This window comes from Myxocyprinus asiaticus, chromosome 40, assembly GCF_019703515.2.
Source record: "Myxocyprinus asiaticus isolate MX2 ecotype Aquarium Trade chromosome 40, UBuf_Myxa_2, whole genome shotgun sequence".
NCBI lineage: Eukaryota > Metazoa > Chordata > Actinopteri > Cypriniformes > Catostomidae > Myxocyprinus > Myxocyprinus asiaticus.
In genome coordinates, this window is record NC_059383.1 from 14,841,825 (window position 1) to 14,855,462 (window position 13,638).

Genomic DNA, 13,638 nt, shown 5'->3' on the forward strand with positions numbered 1-13,638 from the left:
GCTCACACAGACCGGCCCAGGCTTTCCTACCATGCCCGTGGGGGCGGTCTCGACAACCTGGGGGGAAGAGCGGAGGGAGACAGGGGAAGGGTGAGACACAGACAAGGGGAAGTTTTTGGGGCGGGGCTCCTCCCCACTTTCCGGGGAGCTGGAACAGGATGGGAATGGGAGGGGGGGTTTGAGAGTTGGGAGAGAAAAAGAGAGAAGAAAGAGCCTCTGGTTTGCTGCCTCCTGGAAATGCCGCCGTGTATTCTTCTGCCAACTGGATGGCTTCTTCCAGTGACATCGGGTGGTTGTACTGGACCCACTCAGTCATCTCCCGAGGGAGTTGAGAGATAAACTGCTCCAGTGTCACCAGGTTGATGATATCCACAGCGCCACAGGTTCCCTCAGCCAGCAGCCATCTTCAATAGGCATCCCAGAGCTGTTGCGCGAAAGCAAAGGGGTGGCCGGGCTTCTCAAACTTCAGGGTCCGGAAGTGCTGACGGTTCTGCTCAGGACTACGGCCAACCCATTACATGATCGCCTCTTCAGGTCTCCGTAACTGAGGAGGCTGGCAACAGGAAGTTGCTTGGCTGCTAGCTGCGCTTCCCCGGAGAGCTAAGGTAACAGGTGGGCTGCCCATTGGTCGGGTGGCCATCTCCACACCTCAGCCGTCTTTTCAAATAAGGTGAGATAGGCCTCTGGATCATCACTCGGCCCCATCTTGATGAGGGTAACAGGGGTTGTGGGCTCCAGGGTCACAGCTGTAGCCCCCTCTCTGCCGATCAGGCTCCGGAACGCCTGCCGATCCTCTGCTTGGGCCTGGAGCAGGAGTTGGAAACACTGTTCCTGCTCCAGGCATAAATCCATGAGGGCCTGATGTTGGTTCTGCTGGATGCTGGCGAGGAACTTGATTACTTCGCCCAGTGGTGAAGTGTCCATGATGACATTATCCTCCAAATCCCGGGTTTGGCACTAGAGTCACAGAGATCGTATTTTCAGGGCAAATAAAGGAGTCAGGAGGCAGTGGAAACAGTCAACGTGAGTATTTTATTACTCTTCAGCTTCGTTCACAAAACTCAAACAAAAAGGGCACTCAGTGGCCAAATAATCACACACAAATGAGTCAATCAATCTGGTTGCACACACAGGAAGAGTTTCTCGCTGATCCCTCTCTTTCTGCCGACTGATGCTTTTTGTCTGCCTTTTCAGGTCTCCCTCCGCCATCACTATAACAAGAGACAGGTGTTAATGATAATGACAGCCCAGGTGACGAGCCTTATGGCTCTCCCTCTCCCGCAGACAGACCACACCCCCATCCCCACAAAAACCTTGCCCTTCCGGTGATATGACTGACTCTTCTCTGCTGATGTATGCAAGTACTAGTCATTTTATCCCCACCCCTTCAAGAGTCCGTCATGTAAACAAACCTGGCTTCAGAGCAACTAATGCAGAAATGACGAGTTGTTTCTTTGGTTGTTTCCCTAATGAAACCCTGTTCTCTACCCCAAACTACCTTGAGTTTATTCTTATTTTTTAACGCAAGCATCTTTTGGAGGTATCTTGGGATGTACAACACGAGTAAGTGTTTTTTTTTCCCTTTAAATGTAGTGTATTATGATTCAAAAAGTTGTAAAGTTGTGATCTTTTACTCGCTCGTTTCTCAACAGCTACAGCCTCGTCGTAAGTAAAAGCCGGAATGTGTTGTGTGCGTTAATGGGCTGTTAATGTATACAGGTTGTTGGTTACATCATTAGTGTGTTGAGATCGCTGCTCAGTTTCCCCGGTGACTGGCTGTGGCATGAGCAGCACTGTGGAAGGAGTGTGTGTTTCTGTTTGTCAATTGCAAACTCCCATTCAGATCTGACGCCTTCATTCTGGTATGCAACACCCACTTCTCACAAGCCAATCAACAACTGATGGATAAACTCAAGTCCCCGCCCTACCTTTTTTTTTTTCTTGTTCAATAAGCCATTTCACTCTGACATATGTCACAATAAGGAAGTAAATTCGGTTGCAACTTCTGTTTCATGCCGACTTTAATCACTGTGCCAATGCCTTGCCTTAGTGCTTTGAAACACTAAGGTGTGTTTCATAAGTTTGTGTCCACCTGTAAAAATATTTTTATTTAGCATTTTTCTAATTTAATACAGTTTGTTTTTCATAAAAAATAAAAAAAAATAATTATATATATATATATATTATCAGCATAAAAGAGTGGTTAAATTTTATTTAGCAATTAACATTTAGAATTTAGAGTTTCTTAATAATTTTGTATGCTCTGCTTCAGCTTTAATGAAAGCATGCACTTGAGCTGACATGAAATCCACAAGTTTGATCCATGTTATCTGAGCATGATTTGTGAATGTTCCACAGGACATCTTGTCTGCTTAAATGGAAGCAAGGAATTCTGACCTTTTGTACAAAAGCAGCTAACACAAATAATGGATTAATATCACCAACTTGCTTATTCGATTGTCAGGAAAACATTTCTTTGCTTAAAAATTTCAAGGACCTGAAACTTTATTTTCAGGTTTATTTTAGATTGTAAAAAATGTGATATGTGTGATTGTGTATTTGTTCTTTTCCCTTAATCATGTTGTTTTGAGAGTAACCATCATTATGGTTTAAGTAGCATGTGTGCAAGGTAGAAAATCTCAAACTTCAAAGCGGTATCTTCTTATGTTCTGAATACAAAATGCAACATCTAAAACAAGAAAATTGTCTTCCTTTTACCACGCAGCGCCACTGACACTAAGCAGATGCATTTAGTAGCATGACTCACCTAAAGTGAAACACTGCCTGAACTGAGCTGCGCCTCGATATCTGCGGTCGTGATTAGTGTTGGGTGTAATGCATTACCAAGTAATTAATTACTGTCATTAAATTACTCTTCATTGAAAAAAGTAAGGGATTGCTCTTAATTTTTCAGTAATTTAATTACAGTTACTTCTGATGTAATTGCATTAAATATTTTATAGACTATAGAACAACTCTATATAAAACAAGAGTGAATTTAAAATCTAATGTTAAAATATATGTTTTCTAATTTAATGCAGCCCCCTTAAATTCTTTGGCCAGTTCATGAATAATTTATTTGATTTTATGTGATATATTTGAAAGAAATAAAGAACAGTTTCCTGTCTATCCTTGTATTTTTCATCTGGTCGAGGTTGATAAGGGTTTTAGAAAGTAAATCGTAAAAAGTAATGCAATTACTTTTCAGACAGAGTAATTAGTACAGTAATCTAATTATGTTGTAGAACATGTAATTAGTTAGTAATTAATGAGTTACATTTTTAGAGTAACTTACCCAACACTGGTTGTGATGCACAGATGATTTTCACATGCTGTGCTCGTCAGATGACTAGCACTGCCTTGACACATTTTAATAGGATTTAGCTTGCCATTAGGCTCATAACTAAATAAAACACACTGTGTGATTATGAGGAAGGATTTCATCAAGAAGTAGGCTGGTATACAGGTGCAAGGGACTTACATTTGCATTTAGATTTATTCATTTGGTAGACGCTTTTATCCAAAGCAACTTACAAAAAGAGGAAGAATAGAACATAAGCGATCCACCTTAACGAGACATTAGTACGAAAAGTGCTGCATTACAATGTACTATCCAAGACAGAGATTAGAGTGCAACAAGAATAATATATAGGCCTATATCTATTTATCATCAAAAATATGTGTTCTCACATTGATTAACATATATTGCCTTCATAAACCATTTAGCATCAGACCTAACTGTGTAATGTGCATACAAAAGAGTAAAATTTTTTTATAATGTCTTTTTAAACCCCACAATAAGCAATGTTTCACACTTGTAATTTTGAAAGAGGATAAGCATCGCTTTTTACCCTGGGATATGAAACCCTTCAGAGCAGGGTTAGCCTCACTTTTGTAGGGTTAACCCCAGATTGTGCCAAAAGTATACAGTGTGAAATGATGTGGTGCTAGAATGTTACAAAGAGTTGTTTAGCAACAGACGCCCAGCCATAAATGGCCTCAGTGAATGCCTCATTAAATATTCATAAGCTTTGAACAGTCACAGAATCTTTTATGTGCATGGTCGCCATACAGTTGCAATCAAAATTATTCAACCCCCCTCACCAGCAATAAATTCTGTTGATGTGAATTGAAACCTCAGTAAACAAAGTACATTTTTAATACACATGAGTGATTGAGAACAAAGAGTTCAGTTTACACAAATTTTAAAATAAAAAATAACAAATTCTCTCCACAAATGTCATGTCAAAAATATTCAACCCCCAAAGTCAATCATTTGTGGAGCATCCTTTATAACAGCAAATAAATGTTTCAGGTAAGTGTTCTCAGGCTTCGGACACCTCTCTATTAGAATTTCTACACATTTCTCATGAGCAAAATCTTCCAGCTCATTGACATTCTTTGGTTTCTGTGGTGCCACTGCTTCCTTGAAATCCCAACAAAGGTTTGCAATGGGATTTTAATGATAGACTAAAAGGGCCATTTAAGGACATTCCACAACCTATCCCTGAACCAGATTTTGGACAACTTGGATGTATCCTTGGTGTTATTGTCTTGCTGGAAAGTCCAGTGATCACCAAGCTTCAATTTACACACTGAAGGCATCACATTTTTCATGCCAAAATGGCCTGATACCTGAAAGAATCCATGGTGTCAGTCACATAGTCAGGATAGCTGTTTCCTGCAGCCGCAAAACACCCCCATAACAGGACTGACCCACCTCCATGCTTGACTGTGGGGATGGTGTCATTCTTGTCATCTTACTCCAGACATACTGCTGACCCATGGGTCTAAAACTCATTTTCAATTTAGTGTCATACGTCTATAAAACCTTCTTCCAGGACTCCACAGGTCTTTCCTAATTACTTCTTGAATATTCAGTCAACTGGAGTCAACATTTCCCTTGAAATTTTGCTTTCTTCCACACCCTAAGAAGGTTGCTGTTGTACCATATTTATGAATGGTGCTGCCAACTTTGTCTATTGGAAATTAAAGTGCCTTGGAAATGTACTTTTAGCCATGACCTTTCTTGTGTAATGAAATAATCTCCTCTATTAGCTTTTGAGACAGCTTATTTTTAATTGCATTTTAATTGCATTTTTGCTTACAACGCTAAACTTACATTTTAAAACTTAAGTGCCAATGCAGATTGATGACTTAATTTTGTTTTAAATCAATTACTTGTGTAGCCTTACATATTTAAGAAACGGCTACATGCAATAGGGGTTGAAAAATTATGACATGGCGGTATTTTTTTTAAATCCCGCTATTTAGAAATATTAGGTTATATATTCACACTATGACTTTGAATGTGTCACTCAACTGATATAGATGTAAAGTTTAAAAATTCTGGGTCATCAGAAAAGCTTACCTTTGTAAATCATTACTGTCTTGGAGGGGTTGAATAATTTCGATTGCAACTGTATGAGGAAAACAGTTAATGCAGTTGCAATAACTGGAGTGATGAAGAGACAGGATTAAAAATGGGTTAACCACTTCAAGTGTGAAAAGCACAAAACAGTTCAAACTTGATCGAACCCAGTGGTCAAAAATGAGGAATACCACAAATAGTACAGTCTATGCATCTCATGAACTGCATTGTCACTGAGATTCCTCCATCACCACTGTTCCCCTGAGCAAGTCACTTATCCACAGCTTCTCCATATGAATTGTCCATTCAGTGTTCCCAATTGTAGCAGTGCAAGTCCCTTTGGGGAAGAAAGTGCCTACTAAAAAGACGTTCCACAAATTGCAAATGGGTAACCAAACTCTGTTGCCCAGAAGCAGCTTTATGTATAACATCAGCAGTGAGTGCCACTGAAGAAAAATTAGCCCTTTACAGCTCTCGCTTTTTCTTCAGATCTTCCCCATAATGAGGTTCTGTAACGTTGGGTTCTTGGAGAGGAAGAGAGGAGATGCAGGAGTATATACTTTCAATCTTTTAATTATAAACGCTGGAGTGGAAAAAAACTGATAAAGCTAAACATCACAAAATAACAAAACACTTCATCAACATAATGTAACACTTCAAGGACTGACAAAGGAATAGGCAAACTAGAGGATATTTATACAAAAGGAGCAAAATGAGGGAATTGAAGACAGGTGAGGATGATAAGGAACAGATGGAAGTGATGAGATGTAGTCTGGGGGAAGATTTCAAAATAAGAGTCCTGGGAAGACATGAGGGAGACAGACTGTGATAGGTTCACATCAGTTAGATATTAATCCAATTTCTAGCTTTCATTTTCTTCCATGTAGATGCCTTGATTATCAATAATCTTCTTGATAATCAAGGTCATCTTGGTCATCTTGAGGTTGGAGATTGATGGGGTACGACACATCATCAAACACGATTTGTCCATTTAGGCCTCCATGGTTCTCCATGCACTGGACCATAAGCTAAGGCATATTGGAAATGGTATAATCAATGACACTTAACTAATTTAGAGAAATCATGATATCTAAGTTTTCTTGACATTACCTGTATGGTAGACTCCATTAATGTGTTGTCCTCAAATATGTCTTCTGAAATCCCAATGGGATATGACAACATGTCAAACACAATTTGACCATCTTGGCCTTCTTGGTTGTCCACACATTGGACAGAAACCTTATATATACATGTATGTATAAACAGAATTGAATCAGAATTTCCATGAATTTACTTTCAGAGAATTAAGCAAATAATATAAATTAATGGTATAATTTCAGTCAAACATTTGAGTCAGCAGCTTATTACTAATAATAGGTGTAAAATTACTTACTCGAAAAATGTTTATATTGGCAAAAAGTTCATCAGGGTGGATCTCTCCACTGTTTTCTGCTTGTGCAACACTCTGTAACATATCCAACATATATATTACACATGTATAGAAAAATATATGATATATGTTTCTAAATTAACCAATCACATTGATAAAAGTTTGTAAACACATTAGAGGCCATGTATTTCAAGGACAGAACATTCTAAATTAGATCACAGCAAATTAGAAAACTTTGACAGGGGTTTCTGGTTAGTTCCTATTCACTAGATACATAGTGGTGTGTGGAGGTAAGTTTTTTTTTTTTACATTAAGTCTTCCACACCATGTATCATGAACTCACTTTATAAGTTTTGTAAGAATTTCTTGATAATTCATTAAAACCAACCAAACAAACAAACTGTGCCTTTACTCTCTCAGAGAGCAGCCACATGTTTTTCCTTGTGATAACACTATTTAGCAGAACTAGCCACAGTTTTAACTCTCAGCAGTAAAATGTGCTTTTAACTAAACTGCATAACATTTTTTATTAGAATTGTGGAAAGGCCTATCACTAAGATTAAACAGCAATTGAATAATTTGCTGTGAATATCTTTACACCGTTAGCGTTGCTGATTTAGCAGCCTACTGGTGCTAGTAAATAAAGATCATTGTTATGCCTCTGCTTTGCCTCCACACTACAGCACATCAAGTGATTATTCTGACAATTTAATGTGCATAAATTTCCAAGAATTAATATGGGAATATTTATATGCTGGTGGTTGTTAGAGTTACCAAAATATCTCTTTGAGAGTGACAGAGATGAACGAGGGTCTTAACAAGATTTTAACAGGCATTACATTAGACTTGGTATGACAAAAATGTTTTTGTTAATTCACATACCATTGCTTCAGTCATGATGATGGTCTTTCTAACGAAGACTGTTCAAAATCTTCAGTTGTAGTGCACGGAAATCTTGCCGAATCAGTAGAAGTATCGGTTCTCTTGACTAATTCACATCTAGCCGATTATATTTTCACAAATCTGTTTTTAAGTCTTATCACAATCTGTATCTTGGATGTGTTCCTAGGTATAAACCGTAAAAGTTTTTAAAAATATCTGTCTATCAGTCCATCCGTGAAATGGCGCCAATTCTACAGCACGCTGTAGCGTACTGATGACGTTTATGTACATGTGGCCATGTCTACTTTATAGTTAGATTTTATGCTTAATGGTTCTATAACATGAACTACCTGTATTTGTTTCTACGCTGTTCTCCAGACAAAACAATTTTTGAGTTCAGGTGTTGCATACCTTTTTTTGTGCTAAATCTTTCAGTGTAAATGAGAAATGCCGTCAACTCCACCGCATGCGCAGTTGCGCACTAATGACTGTTTTGTTCATGTTGCCACTTGTACTGTAAAGTTAGATTTTCTTCTCAATGGTTCAGTACCATGAACCTCTTGTATCTACAATGTTGCCATTAATCAATGTTCTACATCTCCAGACAAAGCAATTTTTAAGTTCATGTATTACCTTTTATGTCCTTGTTGACATTGAATGACCTTATAGAGCTTGGCTTCATGCGAAATGCACTTTCTCTTGACTCGTAGTCTTCGTTCAAATGAACAACAGTAATCCACTTTATTAATGCAATTGCCAAAAAGATGTATAAATAATCGGACACAGAAATGACTACGGCAGAACAAAGAATAATATAAATAAATTCAAACTAAGAATGGTTTGTAAAGAATTGCCTGAAATAGTGGCTCTGGAAGTCCTGGAAAAGAATGACAGAGAGCACATACAGTGACCTCTTAAATCACAATGACTCCTCCCAAATTGACAAGGATCCTCCAGCAAGTCCTTGATATGAATGTTTATCATGTTCCAACAAGCCAAACAGTTCCTTATAAGAGTTATAAGAAACCAGAATTATTAGTAGAGCAATCTTTAAGAACATGGACAACATCAGTTCAAAATTTCAAGATTGAATTGAGAACCAGTTTCAGCAAGTATTTGTATTTTTGTCTCTTTTTTCCTAAACTCCCTCTTTTCATAATTTGTGCAAGACATTTAAAGTTAGACTAAATAACCAATATATATATATATATATATATATATATATATATATATATATATATATATATATATATATATATTAGGGCTGTCGATTTAACGCGTTAATTCAGTGCGACTAATTATATAAAAAATAGCACGTTAAAAAAATAAGGCAAGTAATCATGTCCCCGGACCGTGAAAAGGGATAATACTTCGATCTGAACAATTCAAGCTTGAAGTACCACCTGTTTTCTCCAGGGGGCAGTAAGTGAAACTTCAGCTGTTTGGGCAACGCGGTTATACAGAGAACAAACTACACTCACCGACTGTAGACTAAACAAGATGAGAACACTTTCTTGCGTTCAAACACAGCGTGATGGAGCGCAAATACGAACGCAGGGATATCAAGACGTGTTTTTCTAAGCTTCAAACTATGTTTAACTTGACACAGCGACCTAAAAACGGTATGTTTATGACGCGACGCAAACGAGACGCTCCAAAAACGTCTGACGCAGGTGTGCATTGACGCGTCCTTAGAAAAACCCTCATAATAATTGATTGACGAATTCAACTGCAAAATGGATTGTGTGAACTGTAGGCCAAATATAGTCAGATGGCATAAGTTCAGTAATATGGAAATAAACAAAATATTGCATACTAAAGCCACTTTTTGAATTGTCTTTTTTGGTAAAACTTTACAACAAGGTTGTGTTCGTTAATATTAGTTAATGCATTTGGTATTATGAACAAACAGTTAATAATATATTGTTATTTTTAGATTGTATATTGTATTGTGTGTGTGATATATATATATATATATATGTATATATATATATATATGTGTGTGTGTGTGTGTGTGTGCAGGGTTGGGGAGTAACGGAATACATGTAACGGGATTACGTATTTCAAATACAAAATATAAGTAACTGTATTCCACTACAGTTACAGTTTAAATCATTGGTAATTAGAATACAGTTACATTCAAAAAGTATTTTGATTACTGAAGAGATTACTTTGCATTTTATTGTCATTTGTTTCATTTAATATTTAGTCCTTTCAGATGGAAAACATTTATACATATAAATGATGTGATCCAAAGTGCATTTGAACAGCAGTGAAACACTTTCTTATGATGTGTTACATTCATACGAGCAGACAGAGAAGTAAGTTTGAAGTAAGTTTGGAGCAGAAGAAATAGAAATAAACCTTGTGTAAATTGTCAGCTTTACGCTAAGCTAAAATGCTGTTTCTAGCCATTTTACATGCACGTTACCAGGCACGATCATATTTTTTTATCAAGAAAATTCACGTTGGATCATAATTTCTTTTTTTCTAGTAAGATCTTTGATATTAGGGCAAAAATCATATACGTGATTATATTTTTTGAATTGGTTTCCTGTAAAAATATCTAAAAATCCTTAAAACAAGATCAGTTTGATTCATTTTGTTTTAGAAACAACACTGCATAAGATATTTAGGTTTTTCAGAGAATGTATTTTTAATGTGTATTTTGTCTTACTGTACTGGCAGAATTTTTATAGTCAAAACAAGTGAAAAAATCTACCAGTGCTGAAGAAGTAATCCAAAGTATTTAGAATACGTTACTGACCTTGAGTAATCTAGCGGAATACGTTACAAATTACATTTTACAGCATTTATTCTGTAATCTGTAGTGGAATACATTTCAAAAGTAACCCTGCCCAACCCTGGAGATATATATATATATATTTGTAATATATAGTTAATTGGAAAAGAGTGTTATAGATCTTAACCCCATTGAGCTTTTGTGGGATCAGCTAGACTGTAAGGTGCGTGAGAAGTGTCTGACAAGACAGCCACATCTATGGCAAGTGCTACAGGAAGTGTGGGGTGAAATGTCACCTGAGCTGGTTCAGAGCTTTTCCCCCTAGGATAATTTTTTTTTTAATGGTACAATCACAAATCAAAAATAGCAGCAAAGTAATGTAACATTTTGAATTAATATTGAGATAGTTGTTGACAATAATTTTCTCTTAACTATTGATTTTTGAATTCTGGATCTCACCTAGCCAATGCTCTTTGATTTGTGACAAAACTAGTCATTTATACTGTACTCTGGATAAGTTCAGTGGTAACTAAACTTAACCTTTCATTATCAGGAGTGAAAACAGTAAAGCAAGTCAGCCTATGACATGATAGTTTGTCACAAATACATAAATGAACCTATTAGAGATGCACCAATGTATCAGCCAAATATGTGAGCCTGATAAGAGGCTATTCGGAATTCAGAGTTAATTGTGTACCTCTTGTTTCAGTTTTTTTTTTTTTTTTTTTATATGACGGAGACCAGTTACTATGAAACATGGAAAACATGTAGAGACAAAGTTATTTATGTTTCCTTTCAAAGTTGTGTAATTATAAGGGATTTGAAACAAGGTATCATAAAAAAGCAGAACTACAAAACTATCAGTATTGGCAAATTTTGTATTGTTGCAGAGTTTTTGTCCTAACCAAATGTGATGGTGTCACACTGGATAGTTCTACCCACATTGAAATCTCATTGGTCTAAAATCGAGAGGTGGGCAGTAACACGCTACATTTACTCCGTTACATTTACTTGAATACCTTTTTGGAGAAAATTTACTTTTAAGAGTAGGTTTAATAATGGGTACTTTTTAATCTTACTCAAGTACATTTCTAATGCAAAAAAAAACTTTTACTTCGTTACAGCCACGATCTGTCACTGGAGCGAGTCCACAACTGCAGCAGCAAGCGTGCCAAATAAACACTTTCTTCGTTCCACACCTTGAAAAAGAGTAGTTTCGTCATGCGGTGTCTTCATTTTACACCAAGACAAGCAGATAACATGGACTTGTCTGTGTAATTGTCATTTTCAGGGTGATTCTGTAACTGTGGGCTCTTATGACATCAGTTTATAAGTATACATTATTATATCAGTGTTGCAATATATCAGTTCCTACTGTATAAATCCATGTAAACATCTTATGCTTTGTGGATCGCATGCTAGACTTTTGGAGCAAGCTGACTGTATGTCTGCGCGTGCACAGCATATTTCTACTTCTGACAGATGAGGCAAGTTTTTCTTATGGACAACAGAGAACAAGCCCTGAAACACACGTCTAAACACATAGATAAGCTGCAGTTAACCCTTAGTGTACAGAACTAATGATCTAAATTTTTTTGCCACTGAAAACTACACTGAAATAAGAATCCATACAGGACTTTTGAAATAGAGACAGTAGGCGTTATTAAAGCATGATCTTGCTTTGTTTTATTCAGCATTACATATAATTGGGCCTGTGGGATATTGTTCATGTTTTTCACCATAATAATTACTAGAAACTGGTTTCCAAACATCTCTTCTAATTGACAGATTCATCCAGATCTGACAAGTGTCCTTCAAGTGATAGTTCAACCATAAATTAATGTTCTGTCATCATTTCCCCACCCTCATGTTGTTCCAAACCTGTGTGACTTTGTGTATTTTGTGGAACCCATAAAAGATATTAGACATAATGTTAGAGACTGACGGTCTCAGTCATCATTCCTTTTTAAAATATGGAGAAAAACAAAAAAAAAAAAACATGCAGTGACATCAAATGGTGAATAAAAGGCTAACATTCTGTCTGACATCTCCTTAACTGTGTTCCATGAAAGAAAGTCATATGGTTTGAAACAACATGAGGGTGATGACAGTTTTCATTAATAGGGTACAACGGGGCTAAAGGCAACCCTTAAGGAAAGTTGGCTTTTTTTCTGGTCACGAAATGTGTCAAGCTCAAAAAAAAAATATTTATTTTTATTGAATATTGATGGAGCAACATCATTTGTGTGAAAAGAAATTGAAACAGAAGGTTGTTTCGTTTAAAATTCAGTTTAAAATAAAAAGTGGTGAGGGAGCCTTTTACCCCACACTTGGTGTAAAAGGCCCCTAGGGGGTTTAAAGTGATATTGTGTAAATACCGGGGCAATAGCTATAGGGCACAATTTGTCAACTAATGCAAATAATTCCGACAACAAGATGCTTTTTTGTGTAACAAATTAAGATGATGCCTACTCAAAAGAACTACTTAAGAAATATTCAACCATTTCCTGTTAATTTCAAACACATTTGACATTTTATTACATCTCAAGTATACTATAAACAAACTAATCTTTAATATAATTGGATGTCAAGTGAACCCACTTTGAAAAATGTTCATAACAAATCTATTCCCCCCACTTAAAAAAAAAACAATATGTTTAATAGGGGCCTTTAGCCCCTGCAACAGGGGGGCTTTTTACCCCAAATACTATCCTTTCACTTATTGGACAGTTATTGAAAAATATTCGACCTTAAAACTGAAAATAATAAGTATTTTGTCTCAAAAGAAATGTTAATTTCAGGGATTTTTAAATTTGCAACATTTTAAAAAATATTAAAAATGAGATAAAATTGCCTCAAAATCAACCTTTAGACACCACATGCAAAGATTTCATGGAACAGGAAAAGTTTTCCAGTGTATAGTGACAAACATGTGTTTAGGAAAGTGCTGTGGTAGTTTTGTTGCTATTTAGTGTTTTGGGAGAAAATAAAATCATAGGAGTCTTTTACTCTATGGGGCCTTTAGCCCTGTTGTACCCTACAAAGAATAATAATTATTATTGTTAGTATAATTAATTTTATTATTCTGTAATACATGGTAAATATGTATTACGTGATGAAATATTGAGGCATAATCGTCCATTATGTTTTATGTGGAAGGAACTACTTACTCGCTATTTGAGTATTCTTTTAATTGGATACTTTCTTACTTTTACTTCTACTTGAGTAATCATTTTTTTAAAGTGATTGTAC

At 36.4% G+C, this 13,638-nt stretch overlaps 1 long non-coding RNA gene across 1 annotated transcript; it reads right to left on the bottom strand.

Moving 5' to 3' along the window:
* Nucleotides 1–3,469: 3,469 nt before the first annotated feature.
* Nucleotides 3,470–8,523, bottom strand: LOC127430756 (uncharacterized). The gene is made up of 4 exons (XR_007895489.1): nucleotides 8,277–8,523; nucleotides 6,765–6,836; nucleotides 6,482–6,610; nucleotides 3,470–6,399 (listed from the first exon to the last, which is right to left on the bottom strand). It is a non-coding gene; the product is annotated as an uncharacterized LOC127430756 (long non-coding RNA).
* Nucleotides 8,524–13,638: the final 5,115 nt, after the last annotated feature.